The sequence below is a fragment of the Dysidea avara genome, chromosome 12 (genome assembly GCF_963678975.1).
Source record: "Dysidea avara chromosome 12, odDysAvar1.4, whole genome shotgun sequence".
Lineage (NCBI taxonomy): Eukaryota > Metazoa > Porifera > Demospongiae > Dictyoceratida > Dysideidae > Dysidea > Dysidea avara.
Genome location: NC_089283.1, coordinates 23,717,946 through 23,732,115, shown reverse-complemented (window position 1 = coordinate 23,732,115; position 14,170 = coordinate 23,717,946). Strand labels below are relative to the sequence as shown.

General features: G+C 37.6%; 1 long non-coding RNA gene across 2 annotated transcripts; it reads right to left on the bottom strand.

Moving 5' to 3' along the window:
* Positions 1-12: 12 nt before the first annotated feature.
* On the bottom strand, positions 13-10,992 carry LOC136241057 (uncharacterized). 2 transcript variants are annotated; one of them, XR_010694125.1, is made up of 5 exons: positions 9,663-10,992; positions 9,473-9,600; positions 2,663-2,788; positions 2,455-2,616; positions 13-183 (listed from the first exon to the last, which is right to left on the bottom strand). It is a non-coding gene; the product is annotated as an uncharacterized lncRNA (long non-coding RNA). The 2 variants fall into 2 exon arrangements; XR_010694124.1 differs by lacking the exons at positions 13-183; positions 2,455-2,616; positions 2,663-2,788 and adding an exon at positions 9,138-9,419.
* Between the last annotated feature and the right edge of the window lie 3,178 nt (positions 10,993-14,170).

Sequence of the window (14,170 nt, the reverse complement as noted above, 5' to 3'; positions counted from 1 at the left end):
CTGAGATGTGAATGCATATTTGTACAAATTCCTATAAAGATTCACTGCCCTATTCTGCATCTTCTTGAGTCTTTGTAATGATTGAGTATGTAGTGAAGTGCCCCAAACTGGAAGAGAATGGTTAAGATGAGAAAGGACAAGTGCTTCAGTCAAAAGTTGCAGTATTTGGAACCAAGAACATTCCTATGACAGCAAATAATATACAAACAGTAAGTCATTTAATTTTCTTGCAGACTCGTGAGACATGGAGCTTAAGGTTCAGGCAATTTCTACAAGTGATCTTTATTGAATTAACAGCTCACTACCAAGTGATTGGCTATCAGCTAATAATATTTGTCCAGTATTTAAAAAGGGTAACCATGCACAGTAATACCAGCATAGATATTAGAGGCCTGGGGGTGTATCCATTCACTGGACTGGACCACTGGACTGGATTACTGAATTGGGCTACTGAACTCACATAAAATTTGCTCAAACACATTTTTTCAACCATGCACAAACTCCTTTTTCAACCACTAAAATGATTATGGGGCTACTGAGGCTCTCATTGTCATATCAAAAATAAAATGAAAAAAAAACAAAAAAAAAACAGGCATGCACATACAGTGTATTCTTTTTTTATTAATGCTTTATTGAGTATGTTTGAAAAAGTGCTATAGTTTTGGTGGTCTATTTAATGGTATGACATTGGTTTTAATTTACTCTTGTTACACTCACTGCATTATTTTGTAACCTTACCTTCCTGTTTGAAAGTGCATGCATTGGGAAGCTTAATATGTACCACTGCACAGTCGTTGCTATTTACAAACATCATAAACCAAAGAGCCAGCATAGCCGAAGTGAATGCGCAGGCCATGGGTGATTTTTATGTTACAGTAACATAATGTAATTGCATGGCGTAAAACGTATATACACTGTACATGTATGGTGTGTTATTTTACAAAAGAATGCTAGAGAAGACAGACAGATGCATTAGCAGTGTTAACGAAACATGCTAGCAGTAGGCAAATTATTTTTGATAGCAAACTACACTAATGTTTTATTGCATTTTTTTGTGATTAATGTACAAGTTTTATGTCTCGTGGTGAATGGTGTCAGTTTCTAAAACACTTTTTAGTTAAGTTTAGTGATAAAAACATAAGAAAACAACAAAAAAAATCTGAATCCAGTAGTCTTGTCCAGTAATCCAGTCCAGTGAATGGATACACCCATATTAGAGCCTACTGTACTTGTATACAATCACTGGCATGGGCTGGACTACTGGACACAAGTTTTTTTTTTTTTGTCTTTTAAGCACATATTTGGGCAATTGGTTGTAGTTATAATGTAGGTAGACCTGTCTAGCTACTTTGTGCTACTTGTGCATTTTAGCACAATTAGCACAATGAGCAGGCATCATTAATTTTGGCCATTTTCCAATCAATCTTGAAAGAGACAGCTTTTAACTATGTATGCCAATGTATACTTATCTGTTTCACAGTCAAACATTTCTTTCATGGCATGATCTCCAGAGAGTCAAGCATGCATGACTACCATTCTTCTTATCATGGAGTATAAATTGTACAGTACATGTTTAGCTATATAATAACCACGAATCCTAATATATACAAGTAATGGTCTTCGAGTCAGCAAAATTAAGTGACTGTCTTGCTATTCCATCCATTGGTAGGTAATCCATATACCCTGCAGCTGACATATTCTGGCATGGCTACACTGCTTTCTTTTGTGTGTGTAGAGGTGGGAGTGGTCTAACTACATAAGATTAGCATATTCTATATAACAAACAAAAGCCAGTTGTCCATTATTTTGCAAAAGTGGAAAAAAACCTGAGTCCAGTAGTCCAGTCCACCAGTCCAGTCTATTAGTCCAGTCCATGCAGTGATATATACAAACCTTGAATATTTATGGTGCTAGCAATTACTGACCTAGCCAGGAACACATTATGATTGATTAAATACTCCATAGCTAATTAGGGCTATGCCTATATATCATAAAGTTAATCACATCTCTGCATGTCTCCACATGAGTAGTTATATTAGTATATACATGAAACAAAACCATTTAGTCTATAAATTTGATGTTTCAAGTTCATGCATTCTGTGAATGCTGTATATCCCTGTGAGAAGGCTCAAAGCTAAAAGTCTGTGAATACAGGGAGCCAGAAACATATTATGTAGCTTATACACTGAGAAAGAATACAGAAAAAATACCAGACTGAGTGGTGACTTGATCTCCAGCAACATGATATGCAGTCTAGGCATGTGTGCCAAAGGAGCCTGACAATAGTTAAAATGGTATGCATAAAACCCATGAGATGATTAATGAAATCCTTAAAATTTCTTAGAAACCTCTCAAGAGGTTGTCTAAAATGGTTAGACCACGTGATCAGAGACCTCCACACAGATATATAGGTATCTGCATATCTCCATTTGAAGAAGACAACAAACAACACACCTCACTAATGTGCTGAGCAGCATTGTATATCTCACCAATGATTACTGATCTGCAAAATGACTATGCCTCATACTATAGCCATTGAAGATGATTGTTGCATGGTTTACATTATATTTGCCTCAGGTTTTTAAAATCATGAAGATCTTCATGATACATCTCTAACTGTAATGTATTCTAAGTCAGCAACTGATTAGAATAGGTGCCTTACCTGCATGGATATCATCTGTGCAACTGCTCCATAGTATTTTCACTTTTCTTGTGGCCAATTGTGGCCACCTGTACCTTTGTTCCTCCAAGTCTGGATATACCCCTGAGAATTGCACTTCTCTTCTCCCTATAGTAGTATATATAAATCCAGCACTGCAGTTGTGCATATTTTACTGCATCCTATATATGTACATGTTTCATGCGTTTGTATCCTATGTGTATGTATACATTTGTTCAGAAATATAGTGTATTTTAAATATCACATAATAACATGTACACTGCAACTCTAATCATATGCCATATACAGCATCAAACAAATAATAGACATCTGTTTGTTCCATAAATGAAATATCCAATAATGAGGATTTCTTACGACAAGCACTTCGTTGTAACATCTTATAACCACCTCTGTGGAATAGCTTTCTGTGAGGAAACTTTTGCTTCAAGATAATTTCATACTTTGAGAATTCAAGTATTGATAGTTTTACATTATACACGTTACATAATTCTAGATACTTTAATTGGAACGTCATCAGTTTGGAAGAGTTTTCTATTAACACACTAATACCCACAACAGATACTGATGCTACAGACAGAAACACATGTACCAATCTACCATGAGCTGAAATTGAACTCATAAAAGTATCTGGAGCAATAGTGTCTGGTGAATCAATGTACAACTGCTGTAAAGTAACACTGTGTGAAGTAGAGAGTATTAGGGGAGGACAGTTCATAGTAGGAACCTCACAAAGAATACAATATTTAAGTTTCTTACAGCTTGTGATAATATCTTGTATTGAAGTTGAATAGTGCCTGGCAATTTTACAATACTGAAGTGATGGAAAATGTGATAAAAGTGAACAATTTTCAACAGGTGCCTTTTTGCAATTTCCACAAATGCTTGACTTGCACCAATATTCTAATGCTATCAAACTTGAACATTTCTGAAACAAGAAAACTAATGTCTTCTTAAGAACTACATCTCCCGAAAGTGGGCTAATAACACAAAAATCTACTGCAAGGTGGGTCAGTTTCATATCACTTAATATTTCCCATAACTGAATTTGACTTTCCAATGTGGATATTCCAGATATGTCTAGTCCTGTCAAGTTGTGACAGTGACTGGCAATCATACGTAGACCTTGTAGGCTTGTTAAACATTGATGGCTACCCCTTAGAATAATTTGCTGGAGATTAGGGCATGCAACGGCAAGTTTCTCTAAATGACTGGGAAGGAAAGAGATACGCCGCAGAAGGCTAATATGGGTAATAAATTCAAGACTTTCAATAGTGCGATTTATTGGAATACTTGATATGGTATAGTTGCCTTGTATACCATACCATCACTGTAACAATCAGTCAATCGTAAATAATTCAATCCTAGTGTATTGCATTGTTTAACTTGCACCAATGGAAGTACAGCTGCTTGGCCAAACTGTAGCTGGAAAGTTGGTAGAATTGGAGAAAGGTTTAATGATGTTCTAAGACGTGAGTAAATTTTAAGCCAAGCATTGTGATTTGCTGGTATTTTTGAGTTCCAATATTGCCACTTTTGTAGTAACTTTTGAACCACAATCATGGGATGTATTGTAAACACAATATTTAACTTTGATGGCCTAAACCCCACACTCATCCATTCATCCAATAGTTCATCATATGTTAACCGCATACACTTTCTTACATATAATGTTAGTTCTTGCAATTTTGATCCAATCAATAGTAATGGTTTGATGTTATCACCATCCCAACCAACATCTAGCGTGTGTAAATGTTCCATTCGTTGTATAGCATCTCCTACTTGTGCTAGTTGATCAGGACTCAATGTCATTACTACTGGTAGACTAACATGTCTTACATTATTGCAGTATTGTAATAGGCAGTGGTTAAAGGATCTATGCTGAACCGAAAGTCGGTTCAATAACACCGGGGCTATTGAACCGACAGTCACGTGAAACCCACGGAATTGACTTATACGGGCTATAAGAAGGGCCATGCAGATAATTCCAAACAGCAAAACAAACACTATAGAATGGATGATCATTGAATCTAGTCTACTTTAATAATCACGTGATTCGTGCACTTCATCGTTCCATGAATTTGATTGTGGGACTCGACATGAGGCTCCTCCACTTGTGCATCAGGAAATCCAGTGGAACCATGGATGGTCACATCAAGAATTACAAAGTAGAGAAGTTAGAATGTTGCTAGTCAAGAAGCCTGGCCACTGATAGGGCTGTTTGTAGCTGCTCAGTTATAATACATCAGAGACTCCAGGGAATGCTAAGTACAAGGGTATAGTGGAAAGGCTCAAGAATAGCCTTGTAAAATATTCCTGTATTCATGGAGCAGGACTGGAAGACAGTTGTTAAGGAGCCAGTCAGCAGCTGGTCTAGCACAACAGAACGTAAGTGTTTTGTGTACCGAGACATGTACGGTGACTAATGGAGCAGTATTGTATGGTACTGGTTTGGATTGGTGCACATGTGGTGTTTGCATGTTCAGTTAAGGTGCTTGTCAATGAATTTCTGTGTGATACAATAGCTAGCTAAATGTCAGTTCAATATCCACTGTTCAATGTCAGTTCAATATCCTCGTTGGTCACCATTACATAAGTGTTGGAATAAATCTTCTAATGCTTGTCTACAAGAGATACACTGGCCAACACTGTCATCTCGAAGGAATTATTTGAGCGTGGCTATGCTTTATGACATCATAAAAGGTAGGTACGATTCTTTGAAGCTATCAAATTACTGTAATTTCAATACATCTTGTACCCGAGCGCATCCTCTCTCCCTTGTTCCACTACAGTCTTCTATCAACTCTTATAGACACTCTGTCTTTGTGAACACTGTTTTTTTTATGGAACACTCTACTGTGTGATGTATTTGATCTCAGCTCGTCTAAGTTTCGCCAAGCTGCGTATAAACTGTTTTGTTGTAATTAATTTATATGTGTATGTGTTCTTTTTTGGTTTTTGTAGCTGTGTTTTCTCTGTATTTGTCCCTTCCGTTTTTAGTTTTGTATCTTCTAGGGAAACACCCTTATACAGGCCCTGCCTTTTGGTGTCACCCTGTCTCTTTTGACAAATCAGATAAACAATAATAATAATACCTAAAATGTTTTCTCTATTAGCCTGATATACAAAAGTTTGACTAGTTTGCATTTTTTGTAATAAATATGTTGGGTAAACAATGCATTCTTCAAAAAAAAAAATGCATGTTGCGATTGTAGTTGCTTCAGTAAACAGCGGAGCAAGGCACAAATTGATAAGTGATATGCCATTGTGTTAGCCTGTATGTTATAAAACGTAACCTTTTTGTCCTCATTTCCAAGCTTGAACAGCCTTCTTGCAAACATGGGTAGATTTAGGTTGAAAACTATTCCTTGGTGGATCTGCCAGTTCATGGTAAATGCAGAGTCAAGTCCTAACCCCATAAACTGTTGCACTAGTGACTTATTGATTAAATATAAATTATGGTCACTTTACTAAATGATGGTTTTGCTGTTCCTACTCTCTATATATATCACTATAAGTTCAACTATATTCAACAGGTTGAAAATTTAATAGCTTACTGCAGCTGGCTTTTCCCCTAAGCATTAAAGAAATTACTCAAGAAAATGTAAACTAGTCGGATTTTTGCTCAGCCGGTTACATGTGGCAGATACCATAAAAGGCAATTAGCACTGAAACAAAAGTTGGTTCAACAATGCCCAGTCACGTAATACTTACCAGGTTGACTTTTATGAGGACTAAGAGCCAAATCCAAAAATAGTAAACATTATGGGAATGGAGTATTAACAAATCTATATAGATAAGACTCTCTAGTCTTCTATTCAATAATCACATCAACCATCAATTTAATTGCAGGATACAAGATGATTGAACCTTGAAGCTGATTCTCCACTTATGTAATAATACTCCTTAGGAAATCATTTGCCGTCACATTCATGGTGGACAAAGTTGTGAGTTCATCCACATCAGGTTCTAAGATCTCGGGTTCTCTACTGCAAGTTATTGTGTTTGAATGATTTAAATAGGCCAGGGTGGGCTGAGGTGGCTCTCGACTGACCTGGCTATACTACATTGTATTATACATGTCAGTTTATGCATTAAAATGTATTGCTAAATATCTCATGTGCCATCATGTTTGTGACTTATTATTATAGAAATGGAGCATGCCTTTTAACACTTATCCATGCATAGCTGCCTTGCTGACTGACAAAGTACTGGCTTTAATTATATGTTAGTGCAATGATATTTCTTGCAATCGCTTGTATACAGCTGAGAATGTCTGGAATGTTCATATTCCTTTGTATATTATTCACCACATTATCGTAAAATATATTGGTTGATTTGTTTAGTAAAAGAAGCTATGATTTTAATTTAGCTTAATAACACTGCTTAGTTCAGTAATACTTTTGTCAATCACTGCATGGATGATACATTGTACAAATATGATTGTTCAAAGACAAATTTATCATCTTATGGCATTGACACTGTGTGTCTTGTACTTCCATGATGCACCAATGCCACTGGAACAGATGCTTCAGAAGCACAATCAATATACTCATCTTGGTAAATATATGTGACTGGATTTTGGAAAATCACCCTTATGGGCGCATTGTTGATTCAGAGAAAAACGTATTTTAATAATTTAAAGCTTTGTTACTCACCAGCCTTGGCAGCTACACGTATGGATTTTTCAGCAAAGATGGAGCAATTCACAACCTTTAAGAGTAGCTAGTGCATGGCCAAGGTAATCCCTGTAGAGTTTCCCACCATTTTAGATAGGTTTTTTCACCAGTGTTGCTGTATCACGAGTCCTCAAAAGGGGTGGAGGGGCGGGCAAGAGATAGACTACAAAATGTACGAGAATGGCAATTGAAGGCACCAGACCACAAAACAGCCTATCAGAGGCAGGAAATAGACTGAAATCTCACAAAACAGACATACATCACACACAGCTCCCTGCTCATCTGTCCAGAGTGTATGAACCCCCCAAAGCACTTCCATGTTGTTCACAGACCTGTACAGACGTCTGGTGTGGTTATACAGGCCATCAGAGAACAGTCCACCAAAAGCAGACTCGACAAGAGTTTGATGTGGAAATTGTTAGCCTGATAGTGCAGCAACTTCATGCTGGTGTTATCTCATTTTTGGCTTTTGTGCCCATATGGTTGATTTTGCTAAATCCAGTCACATATATAAATAAGTTTGAAACCTGTGTTCTACAATCCTGAACAAGCCTTCTTAATTCTCTGATTCATTAATTCAATAATATTAGTCCATCATCCCAGAGTTTGAAATTGAAAGTGTTATTAATGCAAGCTACATATAAAGCATTCCAGCACTACATGCAAAGTATATGGAAAAAGTGCAGTTGTAATGAATCAAGTGGTGGTACAAATAATAATGTTATTTACTCTATGTTGCATGTCACTGCACTCTTTCAGTGGACTTTGAACATTTGATGACAGCTTTAACTGCATACATACAGTGCTGCAAATCAGACGAGGTTGGTCATGCATCATTCATCTTGTGATCTCAGGTGAACATTAGTGGTGTGTGATGACAAACTTAGACATATCTCAATATTTCCTTTTAACTTATCGCAATTATCTAATGTATATAGAAAATTGAAACAAATATTTATTTTTAGTTATTCGCCATTAATGTAACCAGTAAAGTGAGCAAATTACAATTTGAATAGTATATATAAAAGATGTTATATTAGTTTTAACACTACGCCAAGTGGCAGGAGAGTTGGAACGCCTAGGAGGTGCCTACACCATTAGGTATACAAGTATAATTAAGGAAGTTTACTATTTAGATAAATAAACTTATCATATGCGATATCTTTATAATCAAGATTATTGCATACCTATATTAACTTTGACACCTCTTAATATTCTGAAGGACAAATTATATGCACATACCAGAGCGTTCCAGAGCCCTTAGTCCCCTTACAAACTTTCTTAGTACAACGTGTTGCATTCCTAGCTGTTTAACGTCAGGAACAATACTTGGTTATGTAATCACATGTCATAGGGTTATGACGTGTGACCAACCTCCTGTGATTGCAATTCTGTACCAAGATTCATTATCTTGAGGACTTACAACTGTTTTCTAATCATCAAGTAATTCATGTGTGAACTGCTTTATTCACAGAGAATCCATTATACCTTTAAAATCACAATGCTGCTTGTACCCCAGAATGGCATGTGTTTCGGTTAGCCTACATACTTCAAGAAGCTATACTGTGTCAGTTTCATTGCTACATTTATCCCTACACCTATTGCCTCTACTGTAGATGTATAGGTCATTTCTAGAATTTTGGTTCTCAATACTGACTGTGAGAACTTTAGATTAGAGCACCCAGTAGGAATTACTACACCAAGTGATAGAAAATGACAGATATTCTATTTGTACAGGTATCCCAGTATACCTTGAGAGACATAAATTTAATAAATTCATTGTCAAACACCTCATCCAGAATTAATATACAAACATACAGTGGCGTAGCCAGCCTGAAGGTAAAGTGGGGGCAGACACCCACAAAATGCTCAACATTGTCAAAATGATTGAGGCTAATGACCCAAACATGGGCAAGCCGAGATACGGTGTTACATTATGCTAATAATAAATCATAACTACATAGCTACTTTATTATGAATAATCTACATCATCACAGCAGGTAATATTCATTGAGCCTTTTAATCTCACGTATTCCAACACATTTGTCCACAATCAAGTAGAACTGTATAATTTTAAACATTTGTCGTAGAATTACTGATGTATGTAGCTACTTACGTTAATAGACACAGCCTCTGCTGCACTCCTGGCCACACTGATTTCGTCCACACTTAACTCTAACCCCCATCCTCCTCTAGTGAGCCAGAACGCCAGAACTTGCTTCCTTCAGTTTGATAATGGTCAAACTGTTAAAGTACAATAAATAGATGTAGATAAATGTCTGGTTCCTTTGATGCCACAAGCACACCTTGGCATACTTCCAATAGCCCCTGCGTTATTGACCCGACTTTCGGTTCAATAACCACTGCCATTGTAATATCTCATCTAACTTTGGGGTTAAGCATCCAGGAAAGGCTAGTCGTTCTGTGATATATTCTCCACATCTCTGCAACACATTCTTCACACAAAGCTCCTCGCGAGTGTCGTAATAATCCCACACATATTCACGCCATGGTGACGGTGTTTCGCTGACAATTCGTAGTCGCTGTGAAACGTACTGTAGCTTCACTCTGTCACGTGATGATAAATACTTTACGATGACAACCAGTAGCTCTATAGGAAGAGCTAAGACGGAGTGTTCCATAATGGACTGGCACTCACTGGTCTCGCTCAATTACAATGGTGCAAAGATGCCAGGTTTCACTCTCTACAATAAAAGGTCAGGGGTCAGGGTTATTCCCTCGATTTCCCTTCAACAATAATAAGGTTTTAATAGAGGCGTTTACGAGGAGAGGGCATTTATCTGAGCATACATGTAAGATGCTAACAGCATGCATCTGAGGGGAGTCATATAGTAAGGTGCACTTCATGACCTCATTAATAAGACCACCTCATTACAGTGACCATGTCAAGTAGGTCCCAAACACAGCTAAGGTGTACTTTATGACCTCATTAATAAGACCACTTCATTATAGTGACCATGTCAAGTAGGTCCCAAACATAGCTAAGGTGTACTTCATCACCTCATTAATAAGACCACCTCATTATAGTGACCATGCCAAGTAGGTCCCAAACACAGCTAAGGTGTACTTCATGACCTCATTAATAAGACCACCTCAATATAGTGACCATGTCAAGTAGGTCCCAAACATAGCTAAGGTGTACTTCATGACCTCATTAATAAGACCACCTCATTATAGTGACCATGTCAAGTAGGTCCCAAACATAGCTAAGGTGTACTTCATGGTCTCATTAATAAGACCACCTCATTATAGCGGATGTATTTGTAGACTGCAGGTTGCTTTTTAATTTCTAATCCTGGGTCGCTGAAGTTGAAAATACTTAGTGGAAAGTTTACATTGTGTTTGGTCAAATTGTGTTGCAGCCTTATCTTTGGGCTATACCAAATTATTCTCTAGTAATGACTCGGAAAAAATGTGAGCTGCAGTAGACTGCTTTATTAGAGTATTTATGACTGCTCTATTAAAGTATCTCAATCTTCACAGGTGAACAGGTGTGGTGGGTGTGTACACACTTTCATATTCTTCATCACGTCCTCCATTTTGTCTCATTGGAGGTTAAGGAACCTCTCAACAAGGTCACCATCGATCAACCCCACCAACACAATGTCCTGTATCAAATGACTAGCCAGTCAGTCAAGGAAACGTCACATTACATGTACTACACAAACTACATCAGTGTCACACAGCTATACTTCTTTTCCCCACCCAACCACTCACAAACAAACACTTCTTTTCCCCACTCAACCACTCACAAACAAAAGGTAAAGGTCATCTGGTCAGAGGTCTAACACAACATTGTACTGTACATGCTAATCCATGGCTGCATTATAGATTTTCACTTTTGAAGCCAACTTAGCTTCAGGGAGTTGCCACTTCAACAGTTCCCAGTAAACTGACAAGCAATGAAAGTACACAGCTTCAGTTCTCTGTAAGCTAGTGCCTATAATCGGCTCATACCATAGGCGGATCTGAGGGAGGGCCAAGGGGTGCTGTGCCCCCCTTGGCCCTTCTCTTGCCCTCCTTGGACCTACAGTACTATATTGATACCAGAAACTAGAATCATGCATTCACACTGTATTCAGAAGTATAGAAAGCCAATGGGCAAATAGAAGACAACAGTTATAAATGTAAGCTATAGCTAAACTGGACACAAAAGAAAGTGAGGCAAATAAATTTAGAATTTTTGTGCAAAGATCAAGATACTCTAGAGCAGTCACTACTCTAATAGAACAGTCACAATTCTAATACAATTTTTACAAATCATAACAAAACTAGCTACGCCTTATTTTGATTTAGTATACACTTTACCATCAAACAGGTTTATCTCAGGTAGGATAACCAATCTTTGTACGAATTGCAAAGCATACACTTTGTTAGTTAAGTGTTATCAAAAATTCTCTCAAATTCAACCCTAGGTCTAATTTTTAAAAATTTTCTCCAACTACAGTCTAAAATCTGTATGTCTACCATTCATCCAGTTATATTTTATGCAAATGAATATAACTTGTGTACTAGAATTCCATTCTTATCCTCTTAGTGGAATAAACACTGTTGTGCACTAAAACCTCTTGCCTCCCCCTTGGCCCCCCTTGACAGTGCCTCCTAGATCCGCCTATGGCTCACACCTCAGTTTATAGTAGCAGCACATAATCAAACTTTAGTTGGTACACATACAAAAACTACATCACACAATCCTACAGGTCACTAGAATATAAATGGTTCCCTGTACACTACACAATGACCACACACTAAAGATGCTCATCATATAGAGTAAGTATAGGTTGAATGTAGAGGGAATTCTGGATCCTGGGTTGTGTGGCTCCTTAGGTAGTTACCTAGACTACATGTTACTGGAGGATCAAGTCACCAGCTGGTCTGGGATACATTCAACAATGTCAACACTACTCTCTGTATTAACAGGCTTTGACCTTTATCAGGTCCCTAGTGGATAGTAGTTAATAGAGTAACCCAAGGATACACAGCTAAGTGGTCAATGTGTAACAACACTCTTCACAATCATCAACTAATTCTCCTCTAGGCTGGCTAGTAGTCTGTGCTCCTTCAGTTTACATACCATCCCTAGGGGAGAGGGGTGGGGGAGATGTTCAAACAACACAAATAAAGTACAATGAGCACAAATCACAGCACAATTTGTGATATTGGTAAATATACAAATTATAGGGTAGTGCTAGAAATACAAACCGTAAAAATTGGACAAAACATATTTTGTAGGGTATCATGCAGGCCAACCAAATTGAGCTTTGATTGGCCAAATGTTGGAATAGTATTCTTAACAGCCACCTATACCTGTACTGACAAAGGTGTGATATTGTGATTATCCCCTCAGTACTTCTTTGTACAGTGAACTATCAAGTGTAACTGGTCCCTCACTACATGTGGTCCAGCTAGACCAACTACTGTACCCTCAGGTAGTCCGGTTGGACTATATAATTTGCTGTAGTTGGACTCTGGAGCATCCACTGTACAATTAGCTAACAACCTAGTTTCCTGCCAATAAGGATGACAACTTGATCAAAACAGGAAAATTCCAACAACCAGTTAGTTCAAGTGCAGCATGGGTGGGTGGTGACCGAGGCTGACCAAGTGTGTAACTATTAAATTACCTCTATGCTTATAGCTACATACTTCAGTATCTCACTACTACAGAATAGTTACATACATACGTAAGTACAAAGCAAAAAAGAGTGAACAGCTGTCTATGCTCTGGCATGGCTGTATCATGCACACCCATGCATGGATGTATCATACCCATGCTGCAGTGAAATGAATTGTTTAGCTGAGCAACACCTGGCCACTGGGAAAATTGGTATCACTTTGATGATATAGCTGTGATAAAACTATCCCTGAAGCAGTAAGAGAATTTACTCACAGGCCAGTGGCAGCCCAACTGTAAAATCCAACTGTGAGTTGCACTGCTTCGTGGTCAGGGGATGGAACACCAAATACAAGTTTGTGACTGGTTTGGCGAACTGGTTTTGGGGACCAGTATACCATGGCAGACAACATACTAACATTTGGCTTCTACAAACTAGTGATGAAACAATTATTCATATATTCAATTATTTAGTTGGCATGACATTTCTCGTTTCATCACTACTACAAACTGCACACACAGCCTTGATTTGTCTAGTAAAACTGGATTGGATCAATTACCATGTAAGCAAATGTGATGTAATTGAAAAGTCTAGCAGGAAAATAGGAAGTGGCTACAAGTGGTCATGTGATCCACCTATCAACACCTAGTACACAATAAAGCTGATAAAAGGATTTTGTGACACAGCCATCTGTTCCAGAGCTCTGCTCACTAATTAAAATGTATTACTGTTATTATATGTATTACTTTTCTAGTATTTAGTGTATGTTTCAGTGTGTTGTATTTGTATGTAGTTGTATGTTCTCATACTCCTGTATGGAAGATCAGGCAATGCCAAATATAGTAGTCTAATTCAAAATCAAATCCCAGATACTACACCAACCTATTTTCCCTATCCATGTCTAATGATGATAATTTGTAATGTTAGTGACGCAGTAGTGAAACTATTACATCATCAAGTTGTCAAATCACACCTTAACTACTCCAAATATGCAGTCCATTCCACTATTTCATAAGATTGGCTGCCTTTCAAGCCATTATTTTCCTGGCATAACCACAAAAAGCTGATAAAAGCATACATAAAAGCTTGCACCTTCCCTTTTAAGTTGAAGTTTGTGCCAACTTGATAGCACTGTTGACACGTGAGCTGACACTGGCTTTTACTGAGCTTGTATATGC